We start from the raw sequence: 11,835 nt of genomic DNA, 5'->3' as shown, positions 1-11,835 counted from the left end.
ATGTCCAAAAAAGAGTGTTGAGCGACCCAACTCAACAAGGGTATCTCAAAAGACACAAGCCTCTACAAGATGCAAATGCCGAATAAAATATTATGAAATTAAACATGCATCATATGATAAGTAAATGCAACACATAAGAATGCATACTCTGCTGGGTATCTCATTCACTACTGTTAGAGTAGATGTCCCGCAAACCAACTGATGGATTGAGATTTATCATCTTATATTACAAAACGACCTTTATTTTAATAATATTTAACATTTTATTCATTATGTCATTTCTTTATCTGTATACTCATGCAAGCTACATAAATAAATACCTTGAATATATATTATAATACAATAAATAGGAGGTCGTAATACGATGGCGTTCACTGTATATTCTAAACATGTTTCTAGTCGATTCAGCCACATAAAAGAATGATAAAGGTCGCTCGAGTTCGAGACCAGTATATGTGACGTTGTGTACTACGTTTCATTGGTAGAGACATAGAGACCTTCAAATTTTCGGGAGGTCCTTCCTTAATTGGTAATTAAGTTAACTTTCATTTCTTTCATATTATGGAATTAGCTTATAACTCCTTTATAAGATTCTTGTTTGATCTCCAATAAACTATAGTCGCGAAATTCAACTCCTTGAAATTTGACTATCTCAACGGGAACACAGAATCTGATACTTGTGTAACCCTCAATAGTTTAGGAATATAGCTAGCCGTGAGTTCACATCTCCATGTGATTCAGAATAACATTTATTTTTATTCGAGTTTACCCTAGTTAGCCTCATTATTTTCATCAACTCCTTGATCAAGAATATCATAACTCATTTCTGATTGCACCCATCAGATCATGGTAAGAGCGTCTAGTAGCATCGTCCCATGACCCCCTAGATATCACTGATAGTGCCTGCAAGAACCTTTAGTCATGGTTAGCGGATAGTATGGTCTCTTCAATTCATATATCCCGATCAAATCTGCAAACATTGGTATATCGAGACTTGCATAAATTCGATAACGATGTGATTTATCTTTGAGTAATAGTATCGTGGTATGCGCAACTGAAGAAACATCTTTCCAATCTTCACGTCTTACTCTGGCCAGATATTCCTTACATTATTAACTTATCAGACCACATAAGATATCTTTACTCATAGTCAAACAGTGAATCCCCGACTATAATATATTTTCTCCTACGTATTTCAAAACTACACCCAACCTCGACACCTGATGATCTTCAATGGAGTCGGTAAACTGATCAAAATTCATGCTAATATGTATAGCCCCTACATTGTCCCGAGTCAAAGGACTAATGGTATACAACCATAACCGCGGATGATTCCACTCGATAAGTGAGAACCACTTGGAGAGTCCGAGAGAGAGTTGTTCAGTGCATCATCATATGATCACTCATGAGTTTAAATGGACATCTTAGTGACTTTGTCAATGAAACTTGGTATTTACATCACAGATGTTAGTCTCGAGCTTAAGCGACCTTTATCTTTGTTTTAGGCGGCTGATTCGACTAGGAACCTGTTTAGAATATACAGTACACTTACTGATGAGTTTCACGATCTTACGTTGCAAGGCAGACGTTATGATAACTATTGAATATTCAAGAACTTTATCTATGCAGCTTGAATGGGTATACAGATAAAGTATATTGTCATAATCGAATGAAATCGTAAAATATTATTAAAAAAATGTTTTATATTAGAGTCAATAAAATCCCGAGCCACGATTGGCTTGCCGCTCATCTACTCTAACAATCTGATGAGTATTAAGTCACTAGTAGAAAATTGATTTTTTACTTCGTCACTAGTTACTTCAGCAATTTTAAATTCTGAAGTAATATATAATATTCTACTTCGGTAATAGAATTGACGAAATAATATATCATTTTAGACTTCAGATATTAAAAAAAGATTTCACTTTAAATTTAAGTTATAATTTACTTTGTCAAAAAATATCTGATGAAGTAATACATTACCAAAAAAAAATTTAATCGCTAACTTCTTAAGTAAACATTTTTTGTGGGGATCCGAACCTAATCCATCTTCTTAATCATTATTAGGATCATTTAATTAATTTAGGTCTAATTTTTTTTTTAAATACAAATGCGGAAACGTTAAGTAATCAATCTGATATAAATATCAACATAAAGTACAAATCATGTACAACATATGTTTATCACAACTAGAGTTTAGCCACTACATCAAGTATTGAAAATCAATCTACTCTAAGTCCGGATCTCCACGCTAATCTTGAATCTCTCATTCTCTTCGTGACCCTGATCCTGTCCCACCTGTTGTCATGCACACATACAAACAAGACAACAGCCGGATAATTCCGGTGAGAAATACATCCCAGTATAAACCATGTAAACATGCAGTCATATAAAAGCATATACAAAAGCATGAAACATATATCCATATCATGTATCAAATCAGAAGACATGTATCGATATAAAGCTGTAAATAAACTCTGGACTCGTCATCTCAGATTCGACTCATACTAATCTAGGGATCCCGGTTCCTGGACATTGGTACGATATACCGAATTTCAGCGATAGGAATGAATCAACTCCTAAGCGACATCGATATAAACAAAACATCAAGTGCCTTGGCGAATCAGCCGAAGACTTGGCACATCAGCCAGGGACTAGGCACATCAGCCCCTGACTCAACACATGCTCTGCTATAAATCAATAGACTAAGCATATTAATCTCAAGAATTGCAACTATCAATGCTATAATCATTCAGTATGTGATTTTGGGAAACTCAAGTTAAATCAAACTCGAGTTGTGCAATCCCGAATCAACATTGATTTATACCTTTCTTTCGGTCAATCTGACTCTGTCCAAGTCTCGGATTCAATGCCTGTCAATACTCAATCTGGCAATGACAATATCGAGGGTATCGTATCAATATATAACTCAAATCAATACTAGATATAATAAGAACTGAATCAAATTCTGTTTCAACAGCATAACTGTACCATCTCAATATACCCAGCAATACAAATCAACAGATATCGATTCCAACATTTCATAATCGATACAATACAAATATGATATCAAATCTCAATCAAATTAACTCTAAAATTCATAACAATTCTACACGGTATTTGTTTCTCAATTCGGTTTCGATTATACGATGTCTGATATCGCAAGAACACCATATATGAATCACATCTGATTCCTTCAATATCATAATTTCGAATCATAACAAAACGTAATAAAACTTACGTCCAGTTAAAGCCTGCATTGATAGAAACACAGTACTGAAGTCGGATTGAAATTCTGACGGGCGGATCTTGCACCACTTCAATTTTAAGAAATGAAAAGGCGTAAGGATTTTTCACAAGTTCTCAGAATCCTTTCCTTCGACCGTTTCCTCTGTTCTTTCTTGTTTTCAGCTGAATGAATGGAGTTATATATATATATATATCATGCATGCATAGGAAACGTGGCTAACTCCTTGAAGCAACACGTCCGCGTATATGCGCGACCTCAACCGGCGCATATGCGCGAGACCTACTGGTCTCTGCAGTTTCCTTCTCGGCAGCTCGCGCATATGCGCGAGGTACTTCACAACTCTCGGGCACGCTCGTGCACATGCGCGGATCCATGTCGCGCATATGCGCGAGGTTCTCGACCTGCCTCGCGCATATGCGCCCTGTCCGATCGCGAATATGCGCGAGGTGTTCTGTCCTCGCATATAATTCGATATTCTTTTCGGCTATCCCGATCTGATCCGTTCCATCTATAATCACATCACAATTATCAACAATCATATCGGATTACAGTAATCAAAATCTCGGGCATTACATTTTTTAATTCATGAATTTTCACGACAAACAAATCTTGTTTCTCTCTTTCATTTCATACTTTCTGATCCCCATTTGAGAAAGCCCCAACTTGACGATTTTCTCATTAATCGGTGTTTAAAGTGGTATGGCGGCAGTTGCATTTGAGACAGTGGCCAATCTTTCTCTTGCCGCAGCTCCTCCAATCGCCAGTCAGTGGATAATCATAGCGTATCGTTCAATTTCTCCACTCCAACCGCCCAGTCCGTGGATAATCGCAGTGACTCGTCGTCACTCTCATCGCCGCTCCTTCAGCTCGATCACCCGATCAGCCGTGAAATTCCGCACCCAATCCTTCAAAAAAGCGCGATTCTAATGTATATTTTGTTGTCTTAAGAGTTATCTCGATAATTCAACTTTCACATTTCTGATATTGTCGTTATTGTATAGTGATCCGTGGAAAAGAAATCGTTGAAAAGAGAGAAATGGGGAATTTGAATGTGTAAGTGTTTTTGAGGAAGAAAAATGGAACGGTTTAGTTGGGTATTTCAGTGTTTTCTTTGATTATGATTGTTCAATTGGACTTTTTTTATTACTTATTTTCTATTATTAATCGATGCAAATTTTTAGTGGGTTCAACCGATTTTAGATGAATTAAATTGATATTGTTGGTTTAAATTGCTTTAGATTAGTTCTTAAGCTTCTGCTCTGCCATTATTTCGTATGTGAATTTATGTCTGGATGCTTCATTGGCTTTCCAACTCGTTTGATACCTAAATAGTTGGAAACGAGCAATGCATTTGAAGTATATGCTTATTGCTCGTAAGTTTTTGTAGTTTGAAGAATATTTTTAGATATAGTTGCGTTCACTGGCCCAAAGTTTAGACTTCTATTATTCTAGATACATTCTACAACTTCCATTGTTCAAAATACTAGTAAGAAGTCATTTAGTATAATCGTTAACTGCTCATGTAACTTAAAAATGTCAAGGGCTCATTCTTCCTTATACCCAATGAATGAAACTGTAAAGCCGAAGTGAAATTAAGTGGAACGGAAGGACTTCACAAGGTTGTGCTTTTAGAAAATAATGAAAAGAGATAGATTGTCATGTGCTTGCAAAGGCCCTCGAACTACTTGCTTGAAAATTTGCGAAAAATTAAAATTTTTTTTTTATTTTTTTATTTTTAAAGAACTTAATGGCCTCGCTCATAAAATCACTGGTGAAACAAGTTCAATATTTCAAAATAATTGCAGCGGAAGAAAATAAAGTTTTCCAAAAATCACAATTTAAAAATATCCATCAACTGATAAAAATTGTTTGCGGAAAAACATAACAACTGCTGCACTGAGGTCCTCGGGTGCCACTACTGCCGACCCAAGCTGGCTCACTGGTCCCCGCCCTCGGCCCTGGCCTCATCAGTACCTACAACAATCAAGTCTAGTGAGCCTAAAGACTCAGCATGCATATATCGCAGGTAACGAGTAAAAATCTGAATTTAAAATATGCATGGGATAAAATATCCTGTCCTGAGGCATACTGAAAATAATCTGTACTGAGCAATTATAATACGTGCATAACTGAACTGGAAATCACTGTAAAAATATTTGCTCCTTGGAGCCTGTACTGAAATATCTGGTAAAATTTTCTGTTGAGATTATGTTTTACGCCTGTGGCCACTGCACTAAGCTGAACTGATCGGTAACTGGCTACCGGGGAGGCTGAAACTGAACTGAGCTGGCCGGTCACTGGCGACCGGGTGGTACCATACTGAACTGATCGGTCACTGGCGACCGTATAAAAATAACACTCCCACATAGTGAATGAACCACAAGCCATATCGCATAAATCTCAAAAATAATCATTTTCTGTTTAATGCACGTAAAATAATTAACTGACGTAATGAAAAATCCTGTAATTTTACCAACTGGATTGGATTGGATCGTTCCCAGGCTCGCTGCAACCTAACTGTGCCATGAAAAATATGCAATAGTTTAAACATGACCAACTATGCAATTTACGTTCAAAAGATGCGACTATGACGCCTAATGACTTCGCATTTAATCATGACTCCGAGCCAACCTGAACCGACACTGAACTGACGTATAGTCATGATTAAAATACGCTGAAAAATCATAAAATAATGTTCCTAAAATGATAGGGTCGAAATCTAGGTGGAATGGAGGCCAAAACACGAAACGCTCTTTCGAGAGTCAATTTGGCACATTGCACCGTAAATTCTCGTACGACCTCAAAAATGATCCAAATGACGAACGGTCGAAAACATGACCTTCCTAACTCAATGAGGCACTGTCCAGTCCAAGGCCATGGGCTAAAAGCCAACCAAGAACTCGAACGAGCCTCTGAACCGACACAGCAACTTGCTGTAATTTTCCAGCAACTGCGACCTAGCTTGCATCGCGTCGTTTGCGAGACTTTTGGCCATTGGGGCTTGAACCACCAACCAAAGCCTCTCCACAACGTCCCAAGGAATGATTTGAACCATGGCTAAGGGCCCTAGGCCAGCCACAATTCGCCTCATTCCAGCAACCACCCGAAAGTTCTCACCGAGGGCCCTCATGCGTGCGTGTGTAGTGTTGATGCTATGATCGATGTCTTGCGTCGTTCCAGTGGCCATTTGATTGACCATGGCACGATCTAGACATCTAGGAGCATGATATGAACCGTGGCTAAGGGCCATAGGCCAACCAAGATCCACACCAAGCCAACCAACTCGAAGTACATGTGCTGTCAAAACCAAAGGGGCCGAGAGGGGAGGGGGTTGTTTTCACGTTTTGATTAAAAACCGAGGGGCCATGGACCAAGCCACCAAAAGGGCAACTTAGTCACATCTTAGAAATGCTAGGGAAGTGATCCAACCATGGCTAAAGGCCCTTGGGGCAGCCAAGATCAGATCCTTCCTCCTTGACATCCAAACTGAATTTTCGAATCACATTTCTGCACTTATGGGGAACTTGCTGTCATTTCGGTTTTCCAGCAAGTATGGGGCTGGTTTGAATGGACCAACATGGTCCTAATGCATCCTACTACATGTATACAAGCCGCCTTGGGAGCCTGGAGTCGATCCAATACCTGAAACCATCAAAACTCAGAAAAACGTGAAGCTTGTCAAGGGAAGTCGAAAATTCTGCATGTGTGTTCCAAAATATTTTGACATGGATCTCGATTTTTGCTTGCTACAACATGATCATGTACTGAAAAATAAATGATAATATGACTTGATTGAGGTTTGAAAGAAATCTAGACATGCCTGGTTTCGTTTCGAAAGAAAACGAACGAAACAACGACGACGCGGCACGGAGGAGGTGGAGCGCTTCTTGTCTACCTTCCTTGAACTCGATTTTCTTGCCTTTCTCCCTAGCTATGGCTCACGATTTTTACCTCTGAAAAGGGTCTTATTTTCACTCAGATTTCGAAAGAAAGGAGAGGGGGAAAAATGGTTAGGAGGGTGAGGGAAGTGGGTGCAAGATATAAGGAAGGATCAAGACCAAGTCCACTCCCTTTGAATTTGAATTTTGAATTATGGTTTGATATCAAATGAGTTGGTGGATGCTTCTAGGAGGTGGTGGCCGAAATTTATCTTGATTCTAGACTAGGATATGTCCATTTATTTAATTAAATTGTGCTCCCAAAAATCCTAGAATTATCCAACTAATTACATGCAAAGAATTGGTCAAAGTTGATGAGTTGGAAAATGAATCTTCTAGCACTAAGGGTGGCCGAAAAATGCATGATAAAATAAAGGGAAATGTTGATTATCTAGTCAACTAATAATCCTTGAAAGCCTTACTAATCCTTTAAATAATTTTAGTGAGCTAACCCCTTAATTAAATAACTTAAATGAGTTCATTTCTTAATCACCTCAAATAATTAAATTAAATCTTCAAACCTCCCTTTCTAACTTAAATGAACTTGGTTGCTAGCTAAATTAACTTCTGGAAATATTTCTCGAATCTTAAATTCTATCTCAAAACTCCAACTCCGGTCCGGCCTCACTGAAAATACTGAAATGCTAAAAATCATACTACTGAACTGAAATAATAAATAATTAACTTCAAATAAATGCATTTAAAATAATCATGCAATGAAGTCAATTAAATTAAAAAAATCTAGAATTATGCATGGCTTATACGTCTACTGATTTACGGGTTCTACAATCCTCCCCCCCTTAAATAAATTTCGTCCTCGAAATTAGAACTCACCGAATAACTCAGGGTATCGACTCCTCATCTCCGACTCAGACTCCCACGTAGCTTCCTCCTCTGAATGGTTGAGCCATTTGATTTTGACTCGCTTAACCAACTTGTTCCGAAGTTTCTTCTCCTGTCTGTCTAGGATCTGCACGGGTCTCTCCTCATAAGATAAGTTCGGAGTAAGCTGCAACGGCTCAAAATTCAGCACATGCGAAGGATTTGCCATATACTTCCTCAGCATGGAGACGTGAAAGACATTGTGTACTCCGGCCAGATTCGGCGGAAGAGCCACACGATACACTAGCGTCCCAACTCTGTCGAGGATCTCAAACGGTCCAATGAATCTCGGACTGAGCTTCCCTTTCTTGCCAAATCTCATGACACCCTTCATAGGTGCCACTTTCACGAAGACATGATCGCCCACTGCAAACTCTAACTCTCTCCTCCGCTGATCGGCATAACTCTTCTGTCGACTCTGAGCAGTCCTCATCCTATCACGGATCTTGACTACTACATCTGCTGCCTGCTGAACAATCTCTGGACCCAACTCTGCTCTCTCTCCTACTTCATCCCAATGAACAGGAGATCTACACTTGCGGCCATACAGCGCCTCATACGGAGCCATACCTATAGAAGACTGGAAACTGTTGTTATAGGTGAACTCTACCAATGGTAAGTTCGACTCCCAACTCCCAGAGAAATCAATGACGCAAGCACGGAGAAGACCCTCTAAGATCTGAATAACTCGCTCCGACTGTCCATCTGTCTGCGGATGGAAAGCTGTGCTAAACAGCAACTTCGTACCCATAGTCGAATGCAAACTCTTCCAAAACGAGGAAGTGAATCTGGGATCTCTGTCGGATACGATAGAAACTGGAATACCGTGGAGTCGGACTATCTCTCGGATATACAGCTCTGCATACTGAACTATGGTGAAAGTCGTCTTAATAGGCAAGAAGTGCGCTGATTTGGTAAGACGATCTACAATCACCCAGATAGCATTCGATCCTCTGGCTGACCTCGGCAATCCGGTCACAAAGTCCATGGTAATGTTCTCCCACTTCCACTCTGGAATAGGAAGAGGCTTGAGCAAACCTGCTGGTCTCTGATGCTCGGTCTTCACTAACTGGCAAGTCAGGCACTGGGATACAAAACGCCTGATGTCCTTCTTCATCCCTGGCCACCAATACAATAGCTGCAGATCTTTGTACATCTTCGTACTCCCAGGGTGAATGGAGTACGGGGACGTATGGGCCTCTGATAAGATGTCTGCTCGGATAGAATCACTGCTGGGAACCCATATCCTATCTCGGTATCTCACAATACCGTCGCTGACTGTATACAAAACACTGCCCTTAGCTTCATCTCTCTTCTTCCACTGTGCCAACTGCTCATCTGCTGCCTGACCGCTGCGAATACGGTCAATAAGAGAGGACTGGATAGTCAAGGTAGATAAACGAGGAACTCTACCTCGAGGGTAAGTCTCAAGATCAAACCTCTGCATCTCGATCTGAAGAGGTTTCTGCATCGTCAAATGAGCCATCACTGCGACTTTCCTGCTCAAAGCATCCGCAACTACATTAGCTTTACCCGGGTGGTAGCTAATGTCACAATCGTAGTCTTTCACAAGCTCCAACCAACGCCTCTGACGCATGTTCAACTCCTTCTGCGTAAAGAAATACTTGAGGCTTTTGTGGTCGGTAAAGATCTGACACTTCTCTCCATACAGATAGTGCCTCCAAATCTTCAAAGCAAAAACTACGGCCGCTAACCCCAGATCATGGGTGGGGTAGTTCTTCTCGTGGATTTTCAGCTGTCGAGAAGCATACGCTATCACTCTCCCATGCTGCATCAAAACTGCACCTAAACCAAGCTTCGAAGCATCAGTATAAAGGACAAACTCACCGGGCCCTGATGGCATGGCCAGAACTGGTGCTGAAATAAGAGCTTGCTTCAAAGTATCGAAGCTCTTCTGACACTCCTCGCTCCACACAAACTTCACATTTTTCTTGGTCAGTGCTGTGAGTGGAACGGCAATGGATGAGAATCCCTGAATGAATTTTCTGTAATATCCTGCTAGTCCAAGGAAACTGCGGATCTCGGATGCATTCTGAGGCACAACCCAATCTCTAACTGCTACAACTTTTGCGGGGTCTACCTCAATACCACTGCTAGAAACAATGTGGCCCAAGAACGCCACCTTCTCTAACCAGAATTCGCACTTACTGAACTTTGCGAATAATTTATGTTTCTGCAATGTCTGCAACACTGTGGTCAGATGCCTGCTGTGCTCCTCCCGACTCTTGGAGTAGACGAGAATGTCATCTATGAACACTATCACAAACTGGTCGAGGTACGGCTGAAATACGTGATTCATGAGATCCATGAAGATCGCTGGCGCATTCGTCAGACCGAACGGCATCACAAGGAACTCGTAGTGACCATAACGAGTCCTGAAAGCTGTCTTCGAAACATCAGCACCTCTCACCCTCAACTGGTGATAACCAGAACGCAGATCTATCTTGGAGAAAATCGAAGCTCCCTGCAACTGGTCAAACAGATCCTCAATCCTCGGCAGTGGGTATTTATTCTTCACTGTAACCCTGTTCAACTCCCGGTAGTCAATGCAAAGCCTCATCAAGCCATCCTTCTTTTTCACGAATAAGACCGGCGCGCCCCATGGAGAAAAGCTCGGGCGAATGAACTCCTTGTCGAGAAGTTCCTGGATCTGCTTCTTAAGCTCTGCCATCTCTGTCGGTGCTAGTCGGTACGGCGCTTTGGATATCGGAGCCGTACCTGGCATAAGCTCAATGGAAAACTCCACCTCTCTCTCGGGTGGCATACCAGAGACGTCTTCGGGAAAAACGTCTAAGAAATCTCTGACAATCGGAACATCTGAGGCTGACTGGCTGGGTTCCTCGGGGACAGATAAAAAGGTTGCTAGAAATGCCCGACACCCTCTATGCATGAGTTTCCTAGCCTGAACATATGGAATAATGCGCGGTAAAGAAAAGTACCTGTCCGGCTCAAATAAGAACTGCTCCATTCCAGGCGGTCGGACAAGAACGGATCTCCGCTGGAAGTCTATCAACACTCTATTCCTCAATAGCCAGTCCATCCTTAGGATGATGTCAAATTCCGGCATCGGTAACACGATCAGATCCGCATAAACAAGATTACCGTGCAGCTCAAGGTCTATATCTCGGATAACATTGGTAGCTGCCATCTCCTCTCCTGACGGCAACACTACTGAAAAGGCTGTATCTAGCCCAATGGTCTGGATCTTGAGAAAGTTTGCAAAGACCTCCGAAATAAACGAGTGAGTGGCCCCTGAATCTATCAAGGCCTTGGTAGCGGAACCAGATATAAAAATTCTCCCTGAAAGAGCGGAGCTCTAAGTTGAATCCCACTACAAGGTCTAAACTTATAGACATGCAAAGGTCAAGGTTCCTCTAGCTTAATTTCCCCGAAATAAATCTGAGTAGAGCATGCAATCCTATAACAGTTCTAGGTTCAAAATCTAAATCTCGATTCCCAAAACACGGAAATTCAAATAATAACTTAAAGTTTAAAGGTACTTGTCAACAACATAGTCTCCGGGTTGGTTTCCGCGGCATGGAGAGCAAAAACTCTGCCTTGGGTAGGCAGATTCCTCTGAGGACACTGCAGCAACATGTGGTCTGGACTGCCACACTTAAAACACTTTCCTGAGCCAGCCATACATGCTCCAGGATGGCGACGTGAGCACATGGGACAGACTGGGTGCTCCTGAGTCCTCGGGGCTGGGCGTCCCCGCTGCTGCTGCTGGTGCTGCTGCTGGCC

At 41.2% G+C, this 11,835-nt stretch overlaps 1 long non-coding RNA gene across 2 annotated transcripts in view; it reads left to right on the top strand.

The window, feature by feature from the left end:
- Positions 1–4,245: 4,245 nt before the first annotated feature.
- The window catches only part of LOC142523387 (uncharacterized), an 84,332-nt gene continuing 76,742 nt past the window's right edge, over positions 4,246–11,835 (top strand). Inside the window, exon 1 of one of the 2 annotated variants that reach the window (XR_012814638.1) lies at positions 4,246–4,334. This is a non-coding gene — a long non-coding RNA (uncharacterized LOC142523387). The remainder of the gene's footprint in view (positions 4,335–11,835) is intronic. The other variant, XR_012814637.1, reaches the window with a different exon arrangement.

This window comes from Primulina tabacum, chromosome 13 (assembly GCF_025594145.1).
Source record: "Primulina tabacum isolate GXHZ01 chromosome 13, ASM2559414v2, whole genome shotgun sequence".
Taxonomy (NCBI): domain Eukaryota; kingdom Viridiplantae; phylum Streptophyta; class Magnoliopsida; order Lamiales; family Gesneriaceae; genus Primulina; species Primulina tabacum.
The sequence above is the reverse complement of the archived record's forward strand: the minus strand, read 5'-3'. Positions and strand labels throughout refer to the sequence as shown.